Source organism: Lissotriton vulgaris, chromosome 5 (assembly GCF_964263255.1).
Source record: "Lissotriton vulgaris chromosome 5, aLisVul1.2, whole genome shotgun sequence".
NCBI classification, from domain to species: domain Eukaryota; kingdom Metazoa; phylum Chordata; class Amphibia; order Caudata; family Salamandridae; genus Lissotriton; species Lissotriton vulgaris.
Window position 1 is genome coordinate 739,222,857 of NC_141693.1, and position 27,155 is coordinate 739,250,011.

The window sequence follows — 27,155 nt, forward strand, 5'->3', positions numbered from 1 at the left end:
AGCCCATTACACTGTGGATGGTAGGGAGTGGTGAATTTGTAATTTACACCACACTCTTTCCACATTGCAGTTAAGTATCCTGACATAAAGTTTGTACCTCTGTCAGATACTACCTCCTTTGGAAAGCCCACACTTGAGAATACTCCCAGGAGGGCTCTTGCCACAACAGGAGCTGTTGTGGTCCTTAGGGGAATAGCCTCTGGATACCTGGTGGCATGATCCACTACCACCAGTATAAATCTGTGCCTAGATGCTGTTTGGGTATCCATTGGTCCAACAATGTCTATCCAAACTCTCTCAAAGGGTACCCCCACCACGGTTAGTGGTATCAGGGGGGGCCTTTGTGGTGCCACCTGCTTTGCCACTGGCTTGGCAGGTTACACAGGAGCGACAAAACTCCTTAGTATCTTCTGACATATGGGGCCTGTGAAAGTGAGGGTTTCTGCCAGTTCGCGAGAGTTTTGTACCAGTTCGCAATTGCGAACTTACTTGTCGGCTCGCAACGGTCGCAACTATGTTGTTTCTACGTCTGGTTCATCATCACAGGTTCACAGCACCCTCTGTTTCACCACTGCCACCCTCTGTTTCACCCATGCCACCCTCTGGTACATCAATGCCACTCTCTGGTTCATCACTGTAGATTATGGGGGGGGGGAAGCAAGCACACCTGTCCTGCTTCAACTGACATGAATTAATTTGGGGTTGATTTATTAATGTGTCACTGTTTTAAAATTCCAGTCTGGCACCTGCTTCCTTATCTGTAATTTGCTTTCTGTTGCAGTAAATTTTTTTCCCAGGACCTTTGTGGCCTACTTGTAGCTATTCTATGAGCCTGCTGTGAGGTTCAGAGCAGGGTCATAGAATAGTTGCAAGTAGGCAACTGAACTCTGGAGAGGCCCCTCAGGAAGCACTACAGGGAATGGTTACTAATGATGAGTTTGAACTTTTGCACCTGCTGAGTGCTTTCAGTTTTGCAAAACTCGTTTTTCTGCAATTTCGTGGGATTCGCAAGGCGCGAACTTGCGCGAGATCGAATTCGGAAGCCGCAAATTCGTGCAAATTGCGACTTGTTTTTTTTGCGGCGTGTTAGTTCGCAAGGTTTTGTGCGTTTTAGCGAGCCGCTTGTAGCGCAACGGTCGTTCACGGGCGCGGCCATCTTGTTTGCATGACGTATTTCCGTTTCCGGGCGCGACGTGTAATCTCGCAAAGTGTGCGGCTCACTAGTACAATTTTGCGTGTGATTGTGAGGAAAATCTTGCGCGAACTTACCCACGCGGCCATCTTGTTTCTCATTCATTGCTATGGTTCTGGGCATGCTTTCTGTATCCTCTCTGAATCTCTGCCATCCTTTGCTTGTTTGAAGTTTTTTTTGATCTATTTTACTTATTATCTATCCCTCTATTTTTCTAGTTCTATATTTTTTTTGTTTTCAGCTACTTTTGGTTAATTTTAAACTACTTTTTTAAACTCTTTTCTTTTCTTCTTCCTTATTCTATTTATTCTTTAATATTTAGCTTCCTTTCTGCCCAGACCATGGTAAAGGGAGCCGGGAAGCATCCTGAGAAGGGGAAGGGTCCCGCACCCCGTGCCCGGCTCCCGTGCGGGCGTTTGAGGGGGGAGCAGGTCGCAGCCCGGGAGATCTTCAGCGCGGAGCAGGTGGCGGCACTAATTTTGTATGTTCAGCGTCGCCTCCCCAGGACCATCATGGCAGGTGGCAAGATCGCTAGTGGGTACGGGATCCAGGAGCGCCGGAAGCGGTGGGAGAAGGTGTGCCGGGCCATGTACCAACACTCTCGGGTCCGGCGCACCTACAACCAGGCCACCCACCTTTGGACGGATCTCCTGGACCAGGAACGCGATCTGCTCGACCTGCTCGGCCTTGAGATCCCCGGGCTTGGTGAGTAGTAGTAGCTATTTCTTTACTACTCTGTTTTCTCCTGCTCTGTGTGTTATTATAATGCAACTTTTTGTTTTTTACCAAGAGAAATGATGCTGCTGATTACATTGTAGGTAAATTATATTTCAAAATCTTCTCTGAATTTCAGGTGCACTGCTCTCCTTCTCAGTAGCGTTGCTACTATGCTTATTTGTTTTCGATTTGGTGTTCATTTCATTGGCCTGTGAAATTATGTATGAGTGTAGTTTAAAGAACTGCGTAATGCTAGACACTAAGGGTCAGATTTTTAATTGTGCGCCACGCCACCACCACCCATGGTGCGCCGTATTTACAATGCAGCGCACCATGGGTCCAAAACGTCACCAAAGCGTTACGCATCTGTGCCGTAAAGGCGGCGCATTGCTGGAGTTGCGTCGCAACGATGGCGCAGCTCCAGCAATGCTCTGGGGTGCCCTATCTCCCCAATGCTGCGTCAAGCCGTACGTCTGCTTCAAGCAGGCGCAGGGTTTGAGTCACGCATCATTGTCCTCAAAGTGACTGATTGAAATCTTGTAGATTTCCCTCAGCCACTATTAGGATACATTCCCGCGCAGGAACGCCCTCCCTTGCGCCGGAACACCCCCTGATGGCGCAGGGCTTTACAACGTGATGCATCTCCCATAAGCGTCATGTTGTTAATATACGCCGCACCATGGCGCCTCTTTTGTTCTGCCGCTGCCTCTCAAAAGTCACGCAACAATGGCGCAAAAGAGCCGCAAGGGGCTTCTAAATCAGCCCCTACAGACTCAAGTCCGGTCCTTCCTTTGTACACATGGCGATAAGAAGAAATAGTAGTGGTGGATTGATAGTTTGAGTATTTTAATGACTGGTTAATGTAGTAGGAAACTTTTTAGCGTTGTCGCTGATCTGCAATCACGATGGACTTTGTCTGTCACTTCGCATGCTGTGGACTGCTGCCTGCCAGTCCTAGGCGAACCTTTTTAGTAGTTTGTTTAGTGAGCTACATAAGAACTTTCCAAGTCGACAGTCCGCAAATCAAGCAATACTAATAATGTAGTAGACCACATGTGATCGGTCAATATATCCGAGGAATAGTTGTCTATTTGCTATTTTGCCAAAATATTTTGTTATTGTTCTTTTGAAATATTTGATTTGGTTGACAAATATCATCCATGTTTTCTGGTCTTTCTTTCTTTCATGTTGTACATCAGCTCCCCCCAGGGGCAAGAGGGCATTGGAGGAGGCTGCTGCTGCTGCTGAACAGGATCGGTCAGGCAAGGGCTCCTTTGCTGGCCCCGGTAAGTTTTAATTTTAATATAGAGTACCTATTTTTTCCTAGCGTTCCTCATTCGATTTTTTCTAAATCGTCTTTGATCTTCTTGTAGACTGTATCTAAATTCTTATCCTGCCTCGACTATGACTCCCTGTGGTATTACTAGATTATTCTTATTAGTCTGTCTGTGTAGCTAAGTAAGATTGCACATTTGGCAATTCCATTGGACTCCCATTCTAGTCAGTAATAGCTCTATGCACTGAGTGCAGTCCTCTGGGATTGTCCATAATGTCTTTTCAAGTCTTCTAAATGTTTATGCTTTGACAATTGCCAACAATAAAAAGGTGAATGACCACCAAGAACAAATAAGATACTACTTTACTTATGGTTTGGATAGGAGGACAATCCATTCTACTACTGTTGCAGGGACAAATCTGCACAAACAGAACTATGGACACTAAATAGTGCATTGTTTATCAATTATAATAGGCGCAGGTAGACTTTCCACATACCTCAGTGATATCAGACTTTGAAGAACCCCCATCTCCTTACTGACTAGATAGTGTGGCAGAGTCATTTAGCTCCCGAATTCATCGATGATTGATCCCCAATAATGATTATCCAACGCAGGACAAGAATACGTAGTCAGAGTCCAGAAGTGTCAGAGGCACGGACTCATGCTTGCAAATTGCAAAACCTTTGGCTCATTCACTCATGACCAAAAACCACAGTGTCTATTTAAGTTTTAAAGCTTTATTAAAATTTAAAATATTTATTAAAATCAAGCTTGTCATAAAACATAAACGGTTGATTAAAAATGGAAAAGTGCTTATACTCATTTTTTATTTCATACATTTATTGTGGGCGAGCCGAGCCCTCACCTGGTTTGAACTTTCATTTTTCTTTTTGGTACAGAATCATTGGTATCTTCGTCCTAATGATTTCTTCTTAGAAGTGAAGCTTCAGTCTGTTATGAGGAAAATGGTGCGTGTTAAAAACCAAGCATTCATCAGTTGTGCCAAATAATGCTGCAAGACAACACCCTTCCCTGGAAAAAGGGACATTTTTACTTCAGAGTAGACAGTCACAAATTAGTAGATTGGTTTCTGTATTCACATTTCTTCATTCCTAGACAAAATACTAGTGAGTGGTGTATGTCTATGACATCTAACATTCTTAAATGTACTTTGTAGGTGGAACATCTGGTGCTGGGCCCAGCGGAGGTGGAGGGAAGCTCTGGGGAGGAGGCGGTGCAAGTGCCGGACCAAACTGCTGTGCGGGTTGCCTTGGTAGTGGCGGGCAGTGGTAAGCTCTTATATTCCTTACTTATTGAGATTGCAGACTGCATAGTGTGCTGCTCCCTGTGAGAAAACGTAAGGTTTGTCCAGATGAGAGACATGAAGAAGAATGATTGACATTTAGGGGCCTATTATGATGGCGGACGGACCTCCTAAAGTAGGAGGGACTGTCCGCAGGGGCAGTGGCGGTCCCTCCGTGGTAATTAGGATGTGACCGCCACCCTGGCGGTCACATCCTGTATTTTTATCATTGCGGCGGGTGCTGCTTGAAGCAGCACCCGCCACAAAGATAAAAATGTAAGTTGTGCATTTGCAAGCACAAAGCGGCAGGCATCGCGTGGTGCCTGCCGCTTTGTGCAGGCAAATGCAGGGGGGTACCATAGGTACCCCCCATGTGCACCCCCCACCCCCCCTTCACCTCTGGGGGCCCGCAACGGGCCCCCAAACAAAAATTCGTATGCCTTTGCACGTCGGAAATGCCGCCGTGTAAAGGCATGTGGTCCTCCAGACATCCTAATATGGCTGGCAGTGTCTAATATACACCGCCAGCCATGTTAGTGCTTTTCCGCTGCGGACGAAAGGCGACCGCGGCGGAAAAGCTACGGACTGAAAAACAATCCCCCAGCCATCCTAATCTGTCGGGGGGTCTTTTTCAGTCCGCTGCGGATTTCCCGCATCCTCCAGGCCGGCGGTGGATTCCGCCGGCCCGGAGGATGCGGGAAATCCGCAATCCTAATCTGCCCCTTGGTTTGAATGGATGGATGCCTGGATCATGGTACTATCTGACTCTTAGATAGCATATGTGTATCTAGAGAGAGTAGACGGTCACTGGATGAACTAAGTGTTACTTTGAAGAGCATGTAACACCGCACCCGCACGTCCGACCCAGTGTAGGAAAGGCAAGGAAAAGAAGTAGTAATTTTGTCCGAATACTACCATGAATTGTAGTAGTAGTTTGTATTGCAAGCACAGCATATATCCGGCTATTACGATGGCCATTCACTACCTCTGTTAATAAGTTTAGTAGAACTCGGTCATTCATGTGTGGATGTATCACTGTTCACTCAATAAAAAGCAAAGCACCAGATTATTTATCTTCTTCATTTTCCTTTTCTAGTATTCATTGGCACTGTAGGGTGAAAGTTAAATTAATTAAGCAGTAGCCCTTGTAACAGTGTATTCTCAGTGCCACCCGTAATAGAAAAGTAAGAGCATCACCACCTGCATGTACTGGACTAGTACAGTAACGCAAGTCTGTCTCACTCATCATGGCAGGCGTCTGTTTTCCTCGGGTGCAAGTTGACTGCGCTGGCATTATGCCGGCTTGCAGAAGTTAACATACCAATTTTGCTAAACAAGAGAGAAGAAGAAGAATAAGACTGGTGTACTGTCATAGTCAACTCTAATGGAGTGAGTTCATAGTGCTCGTAGAATTGAATCCTTAAACTCCCACTAATGTTAGAGCAAGGGTGAAGAAGTGGGAGGTTAGATAGATACTGGCCACAATAGTTATGTACTGCACTTGCAAGTTGCTAGTTCTACTGTGACACAACTTTCTGCTGAATCATTTTTTGTTAATCTTAAAGAGCATTGGTTACAGACTATGTCTTTCTTTCTTCATATAGATGCTCCTTCCAAACCAACCCGGAAGGAGCTGGCTAGACGGGCCCGGCAACGGAGGCTGGAGGCCATTGTCGCTGAATATCGGCGGCTGGTGGCCCAGGAGGAGGGGGACACGCAATCTAAATCAACATCTACCAGGACAGCTGCATCCTCCTCCGCGCTCCCTGGGTCACCCAAATGGCGCAGGACTCCAGCGGTACGGAGCCGGGGTACCGCAGCCACCCGCCACCACCGAGCAAAGAAATCAGCTGCCCCCACAGCAGTTGCAAGAAATGCATGCACCGCCTTTCCCTGAGGGTTTCCGACCTCGAGCAGGAGCTGCTCAACACCAAAACCCTGCTCGAGACCCTCCGCAAGGAGCATTCTGACCTGGCCCAGAAATTCAACAGCAGCAGCCAGCAGTAGGAGGAGACTGTCCCTTGCCCCTTTTTTAAAGACATCTGGGGGGTGGGAATTGGGAGTTGGGTTTTTTCACTTTTTTGGACTTTTCACGGACATTCGTTGGGGTTAGGGAGTGGGGGTGGGTTGGGTCTTGTCGGAGATTATTTTTGTCAGGGATATAAATATACTTTAAACTTTATCTTAGCATACGTGTTTTTTTTACTGCTTTTGAGGCTGGTGGGTGGGGGTTTAACAGTAACTTTGTTTTGGTGACACTTAAGTGGCATCTTGATTCAAGTTGTGTAATTAATTGCCCAAATGTTTTCAAAACTAAGTGCCTCTCACAGAGTAAGTGAATTCAATAGTCCTAGGACTTTACTAGTACTGGCGTCAGTCTCTCGTCTCTCCTAATAATTTCTTTGACATTGGCTACAACTACAAGAAATAGTACTGAAGGTGAATGACACAGCAGCGTAATAATTTGCCACTTCTAGGAGGATGATGTTCTTGATGACCTTACCTATCAAGTTGATGGCGGCATGGCGCACATGAAAATCTGCTTTCATTTGCCAATAGTGACTGAGTGTGAAGCTGAGTAAGTCTAGAATATATCCTCGGATTCCTTCACCAGCCTGTTGCTATGACCTTATCCTCCCCAGCAAGTGTGTGGAATTATTGCTGTCATTTAGTCACACATCAATCAAAACCACACAGCCCGGGGGAAGAGGGTTAGGGTTTGTAAAATGAATGGGAATGGGGGATTTTGGGAAAGTTTTTTTGAGAGAAGAAAAAAAAGCACAGCATGGACAAACAATAATTGAAGATAAAGAAATCTTTTGGGTACAAAGCTAACCATAAATCTTTTAAGTGACATAAAGGAAGTGCATGCACTACTGCATGCATTGTTACTGAAAAGTAAGTAGTACTTTCGACAACCGTGAATGGCAGAATGCGACAGTACAGGGCTGCAGCGTTTTCACTTGCCTATCTCTGCACTCAGAGAAACACTTCTTACATTAAATTAGGTTTAAAAAATAGCCGAAGTAAAACCTATAGAATGGCTGTAGGGATCAATTTAGAAGCAGAGAGAGATCCAAGAAATGCAGAGTCACACTCATAGAAGTTCACAGCAATAACATTACTTAAAAAATAATTAGAAAAGAATGGATACTGTATCTGTTTGTTGTTGTAGTTGTCCTGTTGAATTTGGTAATTAAGTTGCACGCATCAAACCATTCCTCTTATTAGCGGCACTCCTCCATTCCAGCTGACACTTCGTCCATCAATGTTGGTGACCAAAAGACACCCTGTCCAATGCCTGCCTGGCGGATGCTGAATTGCGGCTCGCTAATGTGAAGCCTGACTTCATCCTTTTTTCCCATTGCACAGACTGAAACCCGGCCTGTAATTATTGATGGAAAAACAGGAAGTGATATTAGAACACCACTGACAAATAAATATAAGGTATGTATGCTGTGTAGTGCAAAAAGTCACACTTTGAGTTTCCTAATAGACAGTACAATATTTTTGAAAGTGCCTACTCTGTCTGAGTCTCCTTTTGAAGGATAAATAAGTATGGGCAAATTAATTTAGTGGATCTTTCTTTCCCCTCAAGCTAGGTGTACTGTAAACTGTGTTTTAGAGCAAAATTAGACCTTCCCAGCAGTGCTCCCACCCAGACCCTTACTAAAGCCAGTCGCAAAAATGTAGAAGACCCCCAATCAGATCTCAAAAAACGAGGCCTAGTAGAAAACTAGCGACAAAACGTACTTTGAAAGCAAAAGTAGGCCCAAAGCCCCCCTTACCCACCGTGGATTGTATTCAAACCACTTGCAAGCAAGCAAAAGTATCCATACCCAGCATCGCTCCAAGACTCGCAAACTCCCCCACAAACAGCCCCCCACCCAAACACATGCAATACAAATACTGCTAACCCTAACGAGCCCTAAGTTAAGAATAGTGGCAAACGCTTTCTCTAACTATGCCAAATCACCCCTTTCCCCCCATGGATTTTCTTCAAATCACTTGCAACCAAATTTACACATTCCCATGAGTGCTCTAAGATCCCAGAACTAAGTTGCAAAAATCTAGAACACCCCTGAAACACATGCAATCCTGCTGCTAGGGCTAACCCTAACGAACCCTAAGTTACAAAAAGTGCCAAAAGGCTTTCCCGCATGGATTTTCTCCAAACCAGTTTTATCCGGTATTAGACCTTCCCAGCAATGCCTCAAGACCCGCCAACCCACCCGCAAAAAAGCACAACACCCCCAAACAGCCAAAAAGGAAAATCTCATACTTACAATATTTATCGGCCTTCGGTCCAAACGCGCTGTGCAGCTAGGTCATAACTCCCGTTTTCCACCATGGATTTACTGAAAAGCAAATGCAATCAAAATTAGACTGTCCCAGCAGTGCGCCCAGACCCCAAAACCCACCCACAAATACCCAGAACCCCCCCAAAGAGCACCTAAAAGACAAGCAAGTCAGCAAAAACGCAAAAATAATTTTGCCTCCGATTTGGTCCAAACCACTTTTATCCGGTAATAGAGCTTCCCAGCAATGGCCCCAGAGTTGTCAACCCAGGCGAAAACAAGTAGAAGACCCCCAAACAGCCAAAAAGCAAAAGTACAAAAATAGGGACTTAGTCATTTTCATGGCAATTTCCAAAATCACTCCGCTCGCGCTCTGCAGCTAGGCCCTAACTCCCCTCTGCCACCATGTATTTGCTTCAAACCTCTTACAATCAAAAGTATCAATAGCCAGCAGTGCTCCCAGACCCCGAAACCCACCCACAAACACCAAGAAGCCCCCCAAACAGGCCCCCGAAAACGCTACATTGAGCGAAATGTCAGAAATAGCAAAAACTTTTTCCTCATGGATTTTGTCAAAACCACTTCTATCCGGTATTAGACCTTCCCAGCAATGCCCCAAGACCCACCAACCCACCGCAAAAAAGCACAACACCCCCAAACAGCCAAAAAAGAAAATCTCATACTTACAATATTTATCGGCCTTCGGTCCAAACGCGCTGTGCAGCTAAGTCATAACTCCCGTTTTCCACCATGGATTTCCTGAAAAGCAAATGCAATCAAAATTAGACTGTCCCAGCAGTGCTCCCAGACCCTGAAACCCACCCACAAACACCAGGAAGCCCCTCAAACAGGCCCCTGAAAACATGATAGTCAGCAAAAAGTCAAAAACGTTTTCAAGTCTGATTTGGTCAAAACCAGTTTTATCCGGTATTAGACCTTCCCAGCAATGCCCCAAGACACGCCAACTCACCCGCAAAGAAGTAGAACACCCCCATAAGTGCAGAGTCTTTCTTCATTGGGCGTAATCCAGCCCTCTGCTTTGAGGGAAATAGGAGTCTGGAGGAGGAGGATAGAGGAGCATGTTCTTGTGAACTTGTGAACCTGAGAAATGCAGACTGCAGCACCTTCAAATCAATAAGCAAATAAGTGAAGACAGTTCTGCGGATGGGCTTGTTTTTGTGATTAGGTGATTAAAGTTTTAATTATATTAACTGTGCAAAACAAAGAAAGACAGACACACAGGAATAAAAGTGAATAAGGACGAAAAAGAAAGTTATTGAATCATTGGCTCATTTTCAGGGCTCGGTGTCAGGGAATAAGAGTTTGTCCTCAAACTCTGCGAATTTAGGCAGGAGTAGGTCAGTGTCACCTAACAGAGAAGAAGTTCCCTCATCTAAGTTGCTGTCCTCCTCGTCTTCTTCCGGCGTGTATTCTCGTACTTTGTAATCTGGTGGTATGAGGTGCTGATTCATCTTGATTATTGTTAACCTCTCCACATTTTTGAGCGAGAGGCGGGTCCGTTTGCAAGTTACAATGCCACCAGCAGCACTGAAAACACGTTCAGAAGACACACTTGCGAGTGGGCAAGACAAGTAGTTTATAGCCAGGTTGGAGATCTGTGCCCACAATTCTTTTTTCCCATGCCAATACGCCAATGGGTCAGCATTAACATAGACCTCTGTTGAGTCATTCAGATAGTCCTGCACCATCGACTGAAGGTTCTCCAAGGTTCCTCCAATTTGCTTACTTTTTGAGAACCAAACCCAAGCTGAGTTAGCCAATCATCTTCTTCACCCAATGTTACTGTTGTGTCTGGTGCAGATGATCCGGTTGCCGGTGTCTTTAACGGCTGAGAGGTCACTTGTGCCACAGCCACAGGTGCAGAAGTGGATTCTTTTGACTGGGGATGACCTGCTGATGCTGATGTACTGCCTTTTCCTTCAATTTGCTGCCGTTCTCTCTCAAACCTCATGGCTGACAAGGCTAGCCAACGTTTGTACTTTGTAACATCTTCATCACCAAAAGGAAAGAATGCTCTGCCTGCCAGCGCCTTTTTGTAGTGTGGATCCAGAATAGTAGCACAATGTAATGCTGTTCTGAGTGGATCATTTTAAGACGTTCATCGCCAAGTAGGCGCTCTAATAATTTCTCCGCTAAAACAAAAGCGTCTTGCTTTTCTTTATCTTTTTGAAACATAGAACACACCGCCTTCAGTTGGTGCTCCAGCATGCGCAACAATGGGATAGCTTTTCCCAAATTACAGTCCTCCCTGCTGACTGCACTCGTGAAGACCTCAAAGGACGAAGAATGTCTGTCAGGCTTTTAACTAGCTTCCATTGCTCCGCATCTAGCCTCAGGTCCTTCTGAGCTGTACCCAGTGTTAAGAAATACTGATCGAGTACCGTATACTGCTCATATAGACGCTCAAACATGTAGAAGGTTGAGTTCGAACGTGTTGGCACCTCCTGGATGAGTGCTTTCACTGGCATTCGACGTTCAGGTAGCAGGCCCCTCAGATGCTTCCGGGCCTTAAAAGAATGGCTGAAATGGTTGCACATTCTTCGGCAGGTAGCCACTAACTCGCACGCTGGACAGTCTTCTTCACTCAAGAATTTTTTAACAACCAGGTTTATGCAGTGCGCCAAACATGGCACTCTGAAATAGTTACCCAGCTCCATGGCCTTAACTACATTGGCGCCATTATCCGTGGAAACATAACCAATCTGGCATTTTTTGGGGGACAGCAAGTGAAAGACCTTTGTGTTAAACTCATTCAAAATGATTTCTGCTGTATGACGTTTCTCCAAGCCAAAATGGCTAGTGTTGCATGTTTCCGAGCAGCTTTAAAAACTTGGTCCGGGTCAACACCTGCGTTTAGCTTTGTTTTAACCCCTGAAAAAGAGACCCAGTGTGCAGTGATGCACATGTAATCAGTGCCTGCGGCACTGGTCCACATGTCTGTTGTCAGATGTATAGTGTGAACAGCACTCTTCTGCAAAGCTGCCCCAATCACCTCCAGCACATCTTCATGTAGTGCTGGAACCGCAACTCTGGCAAAATAGAACCGGCTAGGAACCTTCCATTCAGGGCAGAGCGCTGCCACTAATTCTAGAAAACCAACCCCTTCTACAAAAGAAAAAGGGAGACGGTCCAGAGCTAGCATTTTAGCCAGCTTAGTGTTATACAGACGCGTCAGTGGGTGGTTGCGTTCATATGGCGCGTCTGAAAACAACATGGTTCTAATGTTGGCCTGGACCATTTTACGGGATGATGATGATGATGACTTGTTCGACCCAGTTATGCTCGCTGATGAACTTTTTCGCGTTGGTTTCTCACTCTCTCCCACACTCTTAGTGTGGCTCACAGGGGGTGTGATGACAGGGGTACTGGGTGTAAGTGAAGTGTTTGACACTTCTTCCTCCTCGTCATCATCAGATGAAACATCAACGTTTTCTTGACTTGCAATTCGGGCTTCCTGGATCTCCTTTAGGTGCGCAAACCATTGGACAGCGTGCTGTCTCTTAAGATGACCTCTCTGGCCTCCGGTCCCATAGTTGGTACCAAACTTACCACGACTAACTGCAAACTTACAAATGCTACAAATGGCTATGTTTTCCTTTTTTGGGCAAACACTAAAGAAGTCCCAAACTGCAGACTTGAAATGTCTGTGGGGGCCGGAGGAGGCGATACTGGTGGTGGTCATGCAGCTAATGCCAGATGAAGTGAAGGATGTGTATTGCCGAACTTTACTACGTTGTGCACTTTCACCACCACTAATTGAGGTCGAGGTGGATGGAGGTTCCTTCTGGCGAGGAAGAAATATGGAAGCGGTAGGTGGTGGTGTACTAGTTAACTCCAATGATTGTGCTGTTGCCATTGCCTCCTCGTCAACAACATCATCACGCTCAGCAGCTTTTCGGGCTAGGGTCAAAATGTCTGTTTGCTGCAAGCCCGCTGAGCCTGGAGTGACGTGTATGATGACTGCATCGTCGTCATGAGAGTCTTCATCAGCAGGAATATACACCACTTCTTGTTGAGCGTCATCATCACACTCCATAAGTACGAGACTTTCGGGGACCTTCCTTTTACGCTTAGCTACCTTTGTCAGATCATGGTGTGCCTCACTCTCAGACGGCAGTGGTGGTGGTTCCCAATTTAGATCCGTATCATCAGAAGGAGGTGGGCTTTAAGAAGATGTAGACACCACCCTTTATCTTTTCCTTGCTAGGGATGTGGAAGACAATGAATGATCATCAGGAGGAGTGGCTTCCTCAAATGATACCTCGGCTTGATTGTCGATTCCCTGATGTGCCCCTACTTCGGGAGGAACAACTATTGTGGGCACTTGTGACCTCCATGCACTTCTGCTTGCGCATCTCCTTGCGCTGCCTCTCCTTCCACATGTACTTGGGCTTGTACTTGCACATGTGGTTGTTGTTGCGGCTGTGGTTGTTTAACACTCGTCAGATGAGTTACAACAACCTGTGTTGATTGAGGGACATTGCTGCTACTTTCTTGCGATGAGCCAACATCACTGTTCGATGGTGATTGAACAACTAGACTAAGTGCCTCTGCAGCACTCAAGGCTTGGACTTAAGTTGGCGTCGTGGTGGTGGCACTGAGCCCAATGGAGCGGGGGTGCTGCTCCCAGCTTGGTCCCCAGCAGATCCCGCTGCTGATGTAGGCGTACTTTTTCTTTTACTCCCAAAAACTGTGTCGGGCGGCACACCAGTCTCCTTGGTAACTTGCTTCTTCTGCTCCTTACTGGCAACTTTCTTGCTAGAGGAGCTACGAGAAACTTTTTTTGGGGCCATCCTCTGCAGAGGTCAGAACAGCAGGCCGCAGTTGCACGAGTTGCAGAGTTGTCTGTGGCCAGACGTGACGTCGCGTAACGTTATGCTGCACACTCACACCGCTGCAGGACTTCTTCCTGGAACTGGTGGTTCTCTTGAGTCTTGTGAACCTAAAAGCAATGGAAGACAGAGGAACATAGGTTCAGTTATACACCCCAAAAACTCGACAACCACATAAAAATCAGCACAATCCCATGCCATCCAAGCCCTCAGTGATGTTTAAATTCAAGATACCCCACAGAAAGACTAGGCCCATGCACCACTCACTACCCCTGGGCCTAATGTATAAAAAGCTAGGCAAAATGGGTGCAGGCCTGAGAACACTGCCTGCATTCAAAATGGCCCCTTGCCTCCCAGCACATGCCCAGGGCCTGCCTGTACCAGCACTCAAAATGGCCCCCACCCACATGGCCTGTCCCCATGAACACCCCAAAAAATCGAAAAACACAGAATAATCAGCACAATCCCATGCCATCCATGCTCTCCATGATGTTTAAATTCAAGACACCCCACAGAAAGACTAGGCCCATGCACCACTCACTACCCCTGGTCAAAAGGCCCCAACAACAGCCCAAATAATCGAAAGACACAGAAAAATCCGCACAATCCCATGCCATCCATGCCCTCCATGATGTTTAAATTCAAGACACCCCACAGAAAGACTAGGCCCATGCACCACTCACTACCCCTGGGCCTAATGTATGAAAGCTAGGCAAAATGGGTGCAGGCCTGAGAACACTGCCTGCATTCAAAATGGCCCCTTGCCTCCCAGCACATGCCCAGGGCCTGCCTGTACCAGCACTCAAAATGGCCCCCACCCACATGGCCTGACCCCATGAACACCCCAAAAAATTGAAAAACACAGAAAAATCAGCACAATCCCATGCCATCCATGCCCTCCATGATGTTTAAATTCAAGACACCCCACGGAAAGACTAGTCCCATGCACCACTCACTACCCCTGGGCCTAATGTATAAAAAGCTAGGCAAAATGGGTGCAGGCCTGAGAACACTGCCTGCATTCAAAATGGCCCCTTGCCTCCCAGCACATGCCCAGGGCCTGCCTGTACCAGCACTCAAAATGGCCCCCACCCACATGGCCTGTTCCCATGAACACCCCAAGAAATCGAAAAACACAGAATAATCAGCACAATCCCATGCCATCCATGCTCTCCATGATGTTTAAATTCAAGACACCCCACAGAAAGACTAGGCCCATGCACCACTCACTACCCCTGGTCAAAAGGCCCCAACAACAGCCCAAATAATCGAAAGACACAGAAAAATCAGCACAATCCCATGCCATCCATGCCCTCCATGATGTTTAAATTCAAGACACCCCACAGAAAGACTAGGCCCATGCACCACTCACTACCCCTGGGCCTAATGTATGAAAGCTAGGCAAAATGGGTGCAGGCCTGAGAACACCGCCTGCATTCAAAATGCCCCCTTGCCTCCCAGCACATGCCCAGGGCCTGCCTGTACCAGCACTCAAAATGGACCCCACCCACATGGCCTGACCCCATGAACACCCCAAAAAATCGAAAAACACAGAAAAATCTGCACAATCCCATGCCATCCATGCCCTCCATGATGTTTAAATTCAAGACACCCCACAGAAAGACTAGGCCCATGCACCACTCACTACCCCTGGTAAAAAGGCCCCAACAACAGCCCAAAAATCGAAAAACACATAAAAATCCCATGCCATCCATGCCCTCCATGATGTTTAAATTAAAGACACCCCACAGAAAGACTTGGCCTATGCACCACTCACTACCCCTGGGCCTAATGTATGAAAGCTAGGCAAAATGGGTGCAGGCCTAAGAATACTGCCTGCATTTAAAATGGCCCCTTGCCTCCCAGCACATGCTCAGGGCCTGCCTGTACCAGCGCTCAAAATGGCCCACACCCACATGGCCTGACCCCATGAACACCCAAAAAATCGAAAAAAAACACAGAAAAATCAGCACAATCCCATGCCCGCCATGATGTTTAAATTCAAGACACCCCAAAGAAAGACTAGGCCCATGCACCACTCACTACCCCTGGTCAAAAGGCCCCAACAACAGCCCAAAAAATCGAAAAACACAGAAAAATCAGCACAATCCCATGCCATCCATGCCCTCCATGATGTTAAATTTCAAGACACCCCACAGAAAGACCAGGCCCATGCACCACTCACTACCCCTGGGTCTAATGTATGAAAGCTAGGCAAAATGGGTGCAGGCCTGAGAAAACTGCCTGCATTCAAAATGGCCCCTTGCCTCCCAGCACATGCCCAGGGCCTGCCTGTACCAGCACTCAAAATGGCCCCCACCCACATGGCCTGTCCACATGAACACCTCAAAAAATCGAAAAACACAGAAAAATCAGCACAATCCCATGCCATCCATGCCCTCCATGATGTTTAAATTCAAGACACCCCACAGAAAGACTAGGCCCATGCACCACTCACTACCCCTGGTAAAAAGGCCCCAACAACAGCCCCAAAAAATCGAAAAACACTGAAAAATCAGCACAATCCCATGCCATCCATGCCCTCCATGATGTTTAAATTCAAGACACCCCACAGAAAGACTAGGCCCATGCACCACTCACTACCCTTTGTCAAAAGGCCCCAACAACCGCCCAAAAATCGAAAAACACAGAAAAATCAGCACAATCCCATGCTATCCATGCCCTCCATGATGTTTAAATTCAAGACACCCCACAGAAAGACTAAGCCCATGCACCACTCACTACCCCTGGTCAAAAGGCCCCAACAACAGCCCAAAAATCGAAAAACACAGAAAAATCAGCACAATCCCATGCCATCCATGCTCTCCATTATGTTTAAATTCAAGCAACCCCACAGAAAGACTAGGCCCATGCACCACTCACTACCCCTGGTCAAAAGCCCCCAACAACAGCCCAAAAATCGAAAATTCCAAATTGTAGTTGCAGCAACTGTAATGCCCCAAACAAACTTACTTGTGAAATTTCTAATCCAAAAGTGATCCAAAGAAAGTCAAAAAGGCCTTAAATCCAAATATCCAGCAGCATCCACAAAAAGTAATCCTTCCAGGCCAAGATCCGAATGAAAGTGACCAGCACATGGAGAAAGCACTGGGAGGAGCCTGCTGGACAGGAACAGGAAGTTGGAGACTGTGGGGCACTTCCTTCCTCCCAACCCCCCCCCCCCCCCCAAAATGGACTTCTTGCAAAAAAAAGTGCAGGCAAATGTCAACCCGAGGAGTCATTCTGATAAAAATCATCATTTTCAGAAGGTTTATGCTGCTTGCTGGTGGATTTCTTGTGCAGAATTGCAAATTCTGTATTTCGCACGTGCGAGATTGTTGCTGCCCACCGCATCTACGTGTTCGCAATTGCGAACTCTCGCGATGCGTGCTGTGCAAGGTGGCAAGCCGCAATTACGTAATCGCGGTCGCCAAACTCCCGCCGGATCCCGCAGCAAGATCTAAAATGGCGCAGCACTCGCAAAATATCGAGAAAAACAACTCGGCAAACGCTGAATGACGGTTAGTGAACGCCGCGCGCCACAATATTGTATCGCCAAGCAAAAAAATCCGCCGCGTGCGAATTTGCGGATTTTCGGCAAATTCGCGGATTGCGAATTTACCAAAAAATCCGCAAAATCCGCGAGCGGAACGGATTTTACACCCATGCTTAGTGATGAGGTCTAACAGGCGCATTTATGGTTGTCAAAAGATGATGATGAGGTGTACCAGTTTCTAGAAACTTTTGTTGGATGGGGGTCCTTACTCCTAAAAAGGTTTTACAAGGGGGTCTCGGCATCAAAAAGTTTGAAGACCTCTGTGCTAGAGGAATATCATGGGCTAAGGTAAGAAGGAAACCCCTAAAGGACTGAGGTATAACCAACCTCCTGGAAGCACCAAGCTTGGGGTCTCTAGCCTCAGAATAAATGAGTCCTTCATCCCAGTACACCTTGTGGGTCCCTGTAGCATTCCCAGCAGCCTCAGAAGCAGCTTGCTGTCTGAGGGGTTCGAGAGAGGAACAGTCTAACTGTGCCTGCCTCAACTCTGCCCTTGAAGGTCCCCCTGTTCCAAGAAACTCAACCTGGTCAGGTTAAAGCTCTTCTGGGACAGTTCCCTCTGAGGTCTCAAAATCAGCTTCCTGTGAAGGCTGATCTTCACTTGAAGGCAGGTGGGAAGGCACTGCCTTGACCCTACTGCTCTTTCTCTTGGAAGGTACTTGGTCCATTGCTCCAGGATCCAAGACCTGTTCAGTGAAGCACTTTTTGGCCTGTGACCTGGTCACAGCAAGGACATGTGATGATATACCTAACATCTCAGCATGAGTCCTGTACTCCACTTCTGACCTTTATGAGGATTCAAGGTCATTGCCCAACAGACATTCAACGAGGAGATCTGCACTTACCACAACTCTTTTTAGGCCAGTTACCCCTCCCCAGGAGAAATTAACAATTGCCACACCATGTGTAGTTGGGACATTGCTGGCATTGGTCACCAGGTAATTATCACGCAGTACAACCTGTCCAGGGTCGACAAAGTTAGGTGTCACCATGGTGACACTGGCACAAGTGTCCCTGTATGCTTGAGCCACTTTATTATTTACCAAAGCTGTCTGTCTGTACTTGCCCAGAGTACTGGGACTCACAGTAGAGGACATAGCCATGTCCACTTCACAGACTAGAACAGCCTGAGTTGGTATTCTGACTAGGCCAGAATCCATCTCAGTTCCCCGGGTTAACCCTACTACTCCCTTGGGTTGAGAACTACCATTGCCAGCTGGACTAGGGGGTACAGTTGCCTTAGGGGCAGCAGCGGTAGGGGCTGAATCTTTCTTGGTGCAGTCACTGGTCCAGTGACTTGCGGATTTACATACATTACACCAAGGTTTCCTTTGGCCATCTTTCTTCTTCTTCTTGGAAGTTTGGGACCCCCCTCAGTGGACTTTTGGGGCCCTGGAGAAGACTTTTGGTCTTTTTGTTTCTGCTCCCCACCCTTCTGGTCTGCCTTTTTCTGATCACCACCTTGGACCTGGTTTTTCTGCTTAACCCTGGTTTTGACCCATTTGTACGCCTTCTTACCCAATGCTTGGGGGGAGGTCGGATCTGAGTCAATCAGGTGTTGGTGCAACAGCTGGTTCTGACAATTGTTAAGTATTTGCTCTCTCATGATCAAATTATACAATCCTGTATAGTCCTTAACTTTACTTCTCAACAACCAGCCTTCCAGAGCCTTAGTGGCACAATCAACAAAATCAGTCCAGTCCTGAGTCTGTGTCTTTTGGGTATCTCTGAACATCAACCTGTACTGTTCAGTGGTTAAGCCAAACCCATCAATCAGAGCACTCTTCAGGACAGTGTAATTGTTAGCATCATCATCACTAACTGTGAGGAGCTTATCTCTACCTTTTTCAGAATAAGTGAGCCACAAGATTGCTGCCCACGGACTTTGGGGTACCTGCTGTACTTTGCAGGACCTCTCCAAAGCATTGATCCATTTGTGGATGTCATCCCCAACATTGTAGGGGGGCACAATCTTACTCAGGTGTCTATTATCATAGGACCTGTCTTTATCCTTAGGGATATTGCTGCCACCAGTGGTTTATTCCCCACCTAACTTCCTTTCTCTTTCAAAAGCAAGTTTTTCCTTGGCTAGGGCAAGTTGCTCTCTCTCAATTCTGAGATTGACTTCCCTCATCCTAGCCTTGTGTTCTCTCCTCTGAGGGGATGTCATTCCCCTCTGAGAACCCCTAGAAGCATTGGAGTGATGGGACTCACCTGAGCTAGACCTATCCCTCCTATACCTCTGGCTAAGCCTGCTTATGGGCCTGAATGGGGCTACCCCATTCTCAGCCCCTAAGCGGCTTAGGCTAACCCGGCCAAGTCTCCTCACTTGGACCTGGCTAGTATCATAATCCCCAGACTCCCCTACTTCTTCCTCATCCTCTAGGACGGGGGATCAATAGTATCATCTGAGGAGGGTAGGACCTCATCTGCATTTCCTGTAGGTTCTGCACCTGAGTCTTTTAGAGCTTCAGACTCATCTAAGAGATCCAAAAGCTGCCGAAGTGTAGGGTTTAGACCCTTGCTTCAGCCTTCTTGTGGTACACAAGTGTCTCAGTTCCTTGAAATTGAGGATAGAAAATCTGGATGGTACCTTGGGAGGATTACTCTCCACAGGTTGAAGTCCACTGGGCTCTCCTGTGCCAGACATTCTCTAGTGAGGTGGATGTGATGCAACTATCTACACTAAGTGTTTACCTACTAAACTTCTCTAGGAGTTGTAGTCAGGGTGTGCTAGGCCATTTGCTCTACAACAACTAAGTTCAGTAGAACTTAAGTATTCTAAGTCTTGTTTTATATGTACCTATAGGTACCTGTATGATCTTTCAAATGATATTGCAAAGATTACAATTGGTAAAACAACAGCAAGCTCAAATCCCAACCGCTGCACACCAATGTGAGAACTTTGCCTGGTATATGATGTTCACTATTCTAGTGAGCACCTTGCACCAGTCCAAACAACCCTTATGGTGATGGTTGTAAAGTCAACCTTATAGACCAGCTATCCTAGAGGTAGCATGGACAAAGCAGTCTTAGGCTAAACTCAAGAGGGCATGTGAAGCCAGTTGTTTTACCATATGCAATCCCCTTTAAAACCAAATGAAAGGACACCACACAGGATATATATTCAAAATATATATGTATTTATTTATAATTCAATCCCCTGAACTCTTTATGAGCACAGAAGCACAAGCGCAAAACAAGTAACTTAATATAACATACAAAAGTTGCACAAATATGGATAGGGCCGGGTGGCCCTGTGTAGGAAGGTGGCTACCTGACTATGGCTACCCCAGATTTTTTGCCTTGTGTTTAGCTGGTTTTCGACTTAGTTGGCCTGGTTCCCTGCTAATCAGGGCCCCAGGCTCTCTGCTCTCTCTGTAAAATGTATTCCATGTACCCTAGGTGCATAACTAAATTGGCTTGGATCACCTTACCAGCCCCTGTACAGAGCACTATAGGTGCCCAGGGCATAGGTGCATCCAAGGCCTACCAGGGGCTGCAGCATATCTTTTGCCACCCCTGGCTGGCTATTCAAAATTGACACAACTGGCTGATCACTCAGCTGGGGCAAGGTGGTGTAATCACCCCTTGCTTAGATATAGTATGCCTATATCTAAACCTATCTGGACACATATAAACCTATAAGCCACTCCTATGGCAGGCCTTAACAATCCTGGAGGCAGAGTGCTTGGTTTTATGTGAGATGGTGCTCTAGCATGAGCTGAGCCTGTCTGCAGCTGACGGGACCAATTCCCTAAGCTGTTCCGGGATAATGCCATACCATATACTATTTAGTGCATTATAATCCTCGCGGTTATATGTTAACTTTGGTTTGGCTTTATCAAAACATGTTGTATAAGGTGTCATACGATTTGGAATACTACCCCCTCGCCAGTCCTGGCGACGGGGGTAGCATTCCACCCCTCTAGAGGGAGACGACTTGTTACTTTGCTAAAACGCGGTTCATTTTAAAAGAGCCCCAGATCCACAAAATGGATGCTTCTGCCACAGACACAAGTCTGTCCTCCTGCTGCCGACCGAAACTCAGCACAGGAGGCCTGGACAAAGGCTTTCCTGTCACAGGGAGGTGTTACACCACCCCAGACAGGAGATAGTGGATTGTAGCAGGGAGGTTTGAAAGAAACCAGACACTGCCTGGGGAGCACAAGGCTTCCCCTTGCATAATCCGGCCAAACCGGTTGTGGGGCACACCAGCCCCAGTCCCAGCGCGGCCTGGATCAAAGGGAAAGGGGTGTATCCACCCCTTTCCTTGGTCCCACCCATAGGAGGGGACCTAGCAGGTAATCCAGCCCCCTAGATTGGTATAAGAATGGGAGCAGTGCCAACGCACTCAGATTATCCGGATGAAACATTTGAAACAAAACTCTGGACCCTTCGACATCCTACTCGACGTAGAAGACTGAAGAATCTCCCTTGTGGTCCAGGAGTGACCACCCTGTGCAAACAGGCACCATCCAGCACCTTGACGTCTGCTTTGTTGCAGCCAGAACTCGAGCGACAGAGATCAACGAGATCAAGCTTGCCTGCCTTCTTACAGCCCAATCCACAGTCCCTGCAGAGCTGAGACCCGTGGAGGCGACCGGAAGCGTGGGGCACGCCATCTTGAAAAGACCACAAGACGCTGACTGTGCAGCCCACGAGTGACCCTCAAAGCTGTACACCGGGGTTTGAGAAGCACCAGCCCTGAGCTACTTTTGCACCGAAGCTCACCCCTCTACACTTGATGAGTGCTGCTTGGGGCCCTTCTGCTTTCTTTGGCTCAACGCGTTGGCCCGGTCACTTGCCAGCTGGCTTACGGCCCCTGTGCCGATGAAAACTAAAATACGACTTGTGATTCTGGTTGTTCCAGACTTGCACCCGCTCCTCTGAAAAGGAGCACCCGCTCTGACCCTCCTGGTCCGAGTGAGAAGCAATCTTCCAATCCCGCGTGGATTGCTCTTGCTAAGTGTTGTTTGTTCCGATCTTGAAGTCGACAGCGCCGACGGTGAGAGCCTGCGTGAGCAGCTTGTGACCCGCTCCTGCACGTCGCAGATGCCCCAGAGCCCACGTGGCAGCGGAAAGAAGCTCCTCAACAACCACCTGATTGCGTCCAACATTGCCTGGTTCCGTCCTGGTTCCACCCTGGTCACTGCTGAGTGACCCAGACTCTGTCCCCTCTGCTTTCAGGTACACTACAACTCTGATCCACCCTTGGATCACACCGGACACTTCTCCTTCACATCGCCTGCAGCATCTTCAGCTTCAAGCACCAACAACCTGCGTGACGAAACCCGACGCCACTTCGACCCTATGCCCCCGCTTCCTGTGGGTGAGGTAACTCAGCAACGCCGGTGTTCCCACACTGGTACAAACCTCTAGGGTCTGTGTCTAAAGGTTTGTCCTTCTAGGTTCAGCGGAAGTATCCTTAAACTCTATTTGTATAACTTTAACGCACCATTGACTTTGCATTGGTGCATGTGTGTGCTTTAAGCACTGCACCAGAATCCCGCGGGCTTTTCCCGACTTCAGCATTGCTTGTCCCGACTGCTCCCAGCGATTCCCTAGGCCCTAGGTCTAACCACTGTTCGATTGGTATCTCTTATACCACTTTCTTAATATATGGTTTGAATGGCCACCCGCCCTCATCCATAATTGTGCAACTTTCATATGTTATACTGTGCCTTTGATTTAACGCTTGTGCCCCTTTGCTCATAAAAAGTACTGGGGAATATTTTAGTAATAAACACATATATTTTTATAATATATACTTGTGTGGTGTCCTTTCATTTGGTATTACAGGATTGTGATTGGTAAAACAGCTCGCTTAACACGACCTCTTGAGTTTAGCCTTTAAGGCTGCTTAGTCCATGCTACCACTAAGATAGCTTGTCTAATAAGGTTGACTTACAACCAGACACCATAAGGGATTGTTTGGACTGATACAAGGTGGTTCCAGAATTGGAAACATCATATATCAGACCAAATTCTCACATTGGTGTGCAGCGGGGCCGATTTGAGCTTGCTGTTGTTTTACCATTGCAATCTTTTTATCAAATTGAAAGATCACATCAAGTACCTTAGGTACATATAAATCAAAAGCTTAGCATATTTAAGTTCTACTGAACTTAGTAGTTGTAGATAAAAGGGATTAGCACACCCTGCCTACAACTCACTAGCAAGGTACAGTAGGAAAACACTTAGTGTGGGTACGTGCACCACTTGCACATCACTAGCAGTCATGTCTGACACAGGTGTAGCCTCTGGCTCTCAGCCTGTGACAGTTGACCTTACCAAGGCAACTTCCAGATATGACACCCTCAGCCACAGAGACCTGAGTACCTTGTGTACTGTAAGGGGGCTGAAAAGGGTCACAACCCTACCATTCCTATCCTGATAGCCATCCTGGAGAAGGATGACCTTGAGCAAGCTAGCACAGCTCCCTTAAGTTCAGGAGACAGAGTGAAACCCCAAGAGAATGAGAATAGCACCCCAGAGTATGAGGTGGACCCTGGACCACATAAGGTTGAAGATTCAGATCAAGGGGATATCCAGGTACATGTGGGGAGGCTTAGCCAAACCAACTTGGACCTACTTGGAAATGGAGAGGGCCAGCACCTCCCCAGAGTACAATATAGAAGTGTTCCAGGCAATAGAAGGGTGAGATCTCGCTCAGTGGATTCTCACATTTCTAGTGTCTCCAGAAACTCTCAAAGGGGAATGACTTCCACCCAGAGAAGAGAGCATAAGGCCAGGATGAGAGCTGTAGAACTCCAGATAGAGAGGGAAGAGTTAGCCCTGCCCCAAGCTAAACTTGCTTTAGCAAGGGAACAAAAAATGTGTGGCTTAGATGCCACTGGTGGCAGCAACAATATTCCTAGAGAGAAATACAGGTCCTATAATACTAGAAACCTGACCAAGATTGTGCCCCCCTACACAGAAGGGGATGACATCCACAAGTGGATAACTGCTCTTGAGAGAGCCTGCATGGTGCAGCAGGTTCCTGAGGAACAGTGGGCAGCAATCTTATGGTACTCCTTTTCTGAGAAAGGGAGGGATAAGCTCCTCACTGTCAGACATGAGGATGCTAAAAACTACAAAGTCCTGAAGAGTGCTCTAATAGATGGGTTTGGCTTAACCACTGAACAGTACAGGTTGAAGTTCAGAGACACCCAGAAGACACAGACACAGGACTGGACTGATTTTGTAGATTGTGCTACTAAGGATCTGGAGGGTTGGCTACATGGCAGCAAAGTACATGACTTCACAGGATTGTACAATTTGATTATGAGGGAGCAGATCCCAAGTAATTGTCAGAACCAGCTCTTACACCAGCACCTGGTGGACTCAGATTTGACCTCTCCCCAAGAATTGGGAAAGAGGGCAGATAAATGGGTCAGAACCAGGATTAGGCCTAAGAATCAGGACAATAACCAGAAGAAGGAGTCTACCAAGCCTCAATATAAGGGTGGGGATAAAAGTAAAGAAAAGACTTCCCCAGGGCCCCAAAACTCCAAGGATGGGGGTGGGTCCCAAGACACTTCATCTACCCAGAAAAAGCCATTCTGTCATGTCTGTAAACAGACTGGCCATTGGAAAATTAGACAGCTGTTGTCCAAAGAATGGCAATAAAGAAAATATACCTCCAAAGCCAGTTCCAACACCTCCTGTTGCTGTCAGCAGTAATCCCCCAGGAAGTGGGAGCACACTCAGGAATCTGGGTGGGTTTACTTTAGGAGCACAGGTGAACCCTGGCCTATCCAGGTCCCCATCACCAAATGATCTTGTGTATGAGACTGGCATGGGGTTGCCAACTTCTCTGATTGCCCAAATACCTTGAGCAAATATAGACAAGAACCCATCATCAATGGTTTGAAAGTTGAAGCCTTTAGAGACACAGGGGCTAGTATCACCATGGTGGCTGACTGTATAGTCCCCTCTAAGCAACATTTACCTGGTGCCACATACCAGGTGATAAACATTGATGGAATACAAACCAATCATCCCATGGCAGTAGTAAGTCTCAGCTGGGGAGGTGTCACTGGCCCAAAGAGAGTGGAAGTGTCACCAAACTTGCCTGTAGACTGCCTACTAGGAAATGATTTGGAAATCTCAGCCTGGGCTGAGGTTGAACAGGAAATCCATTCTAAAATGGTAAATGCCAATGGAAAGGTTAGTGGGGCTGTAATGGCTACAGCCCCAACCCAAGATGTCCTTCCTGAAAAGGTAGGTAGGGCTGAGCAACTCTCTGCCCCATCTTTAGCAGAAGCTCTTCCTAAACAGAATAGCAAAGCTGTTATGATAACAGCAGAAACCCAAACTGATTCTCCTCCTGAAAAGGCTGGTGGGGCTGTGATGGCCACAGCCCAAACTCAAACAGATATGTGAGTTGTGAAGCATGAAATGATGGATCACTCCACCCAAACTGAGAGCATGTAGGAGGAAGAGAAATCTTCCCCTAACCAGACATTAGGACAGGATCAGCCTCCTCAGGGAACTGATCTTACCCCTGATGAAGGAACTACCCCAGTGGTTGTTAGGCATGGCCTGACAGAGCCTCTGATGGCAGTGGACCCTTCTCAGGTGGGACCAAGTCTGGAGCAGGTAACCTGCCCCTCTCTACCTTGCTTTAGTCAGCCCAGGGCTGCAGAGGACAAGAAGGACAGTGAGACCCAGAGGCCCCCCTGTCAAATAAAGCACCCCCTTCAACAGATTAGCGGCACCAAAACTAGTAGCCCTAGTAAGGTGAAAACTTTAAAAACTCCTGAGGGAGCACCCTTAAAAATAGTTAAGGACCTCCCACAGATGGATTCTGTTGGGCACAGCCAAACCTGGGACCCAAAGGGCCCAAACCTGAACTGTCCCTCCAGTAAGCCAAAACAAGGGACCCAGCCTCCAGCTTTAGGTAGCCAGAGGTTGACCTAGGTAGGACAGTGCAACTCAGTTGAAGAAAGAAAGGCACACATGGTCGAAGATAATTGGAGGAAGCTGAGCCCTAAATTAGTGGAGCCTCACTTCAATACTCCATATCCAATGGTGAGGGCAGCTCTCCCACCTCCCAAAACAGTCAATACTACCTTAAATGACCTATGGTCACTCCCTCCTCTGAGAGGGCACTCTAAATGTGGCTTTTGTGTGGTTTGTGATTTCTGCATTGAAAGTAAGGAATTTGTTTTCAAAGACACCAGAAATGTACTTAAAACCTTCACAAACTGTAACAGTTGTAATCTGATTTATGCAATTCTGCGCCCATGTGACATGATCTACGTGGGACAAGCGAAACAAAAGATTAAACTGAGGATCTCACAACATCGGAGCCATATCAGATGCAAAACCGCAAATGCTCCTCTCGTTGAACACTTTGTTGAAAAAGGACACTCGGAAAATTAAATCAAATAGACTGTAATCAGCCAGGTAATACTACCTGCGAGAGGTGGTGACTTGTCCAAAATGTTAAATAAAGAGGAGCTCAAATGGATCTTGAGAACTGACAGTCTGAACTCTGGTCTTAACCTGCAAGAGGACTGGACTAATTTAATGTAATGTGGGTTACTTATTTTTGAGACATCAGTATTTTCTTACTTGCTTATTTTCATCAATGTTCCTTGCTCTTACTTTGCACTGCGTCGATGCATGAATTTTGTGCATGCCCTCACTCACCCAAGATGGCCACCGTCTTGTCCTACACTTATTTTTATTTTTACCCTTCTGATTGGCTCACCCTCTCCCAATCAGCGCCCACCCTTCCACAATTGGGTTTCCTTTTTAACTTCCTGCTTCGCGGTATGCAACCGCTACTGCCAGGGGAGACATCCGAAGCCGGATCTATCGGTAAGTGCACATGATGGCTGTTAGACGGCCTTGTGATTTCCCCCAACCGATGGATCACTTACCCCTCCCTTGTATTGTTCCCTACCAGGCTCGGTGAAACGTGACCAAGCCATCCGCTGGCTCCTTAC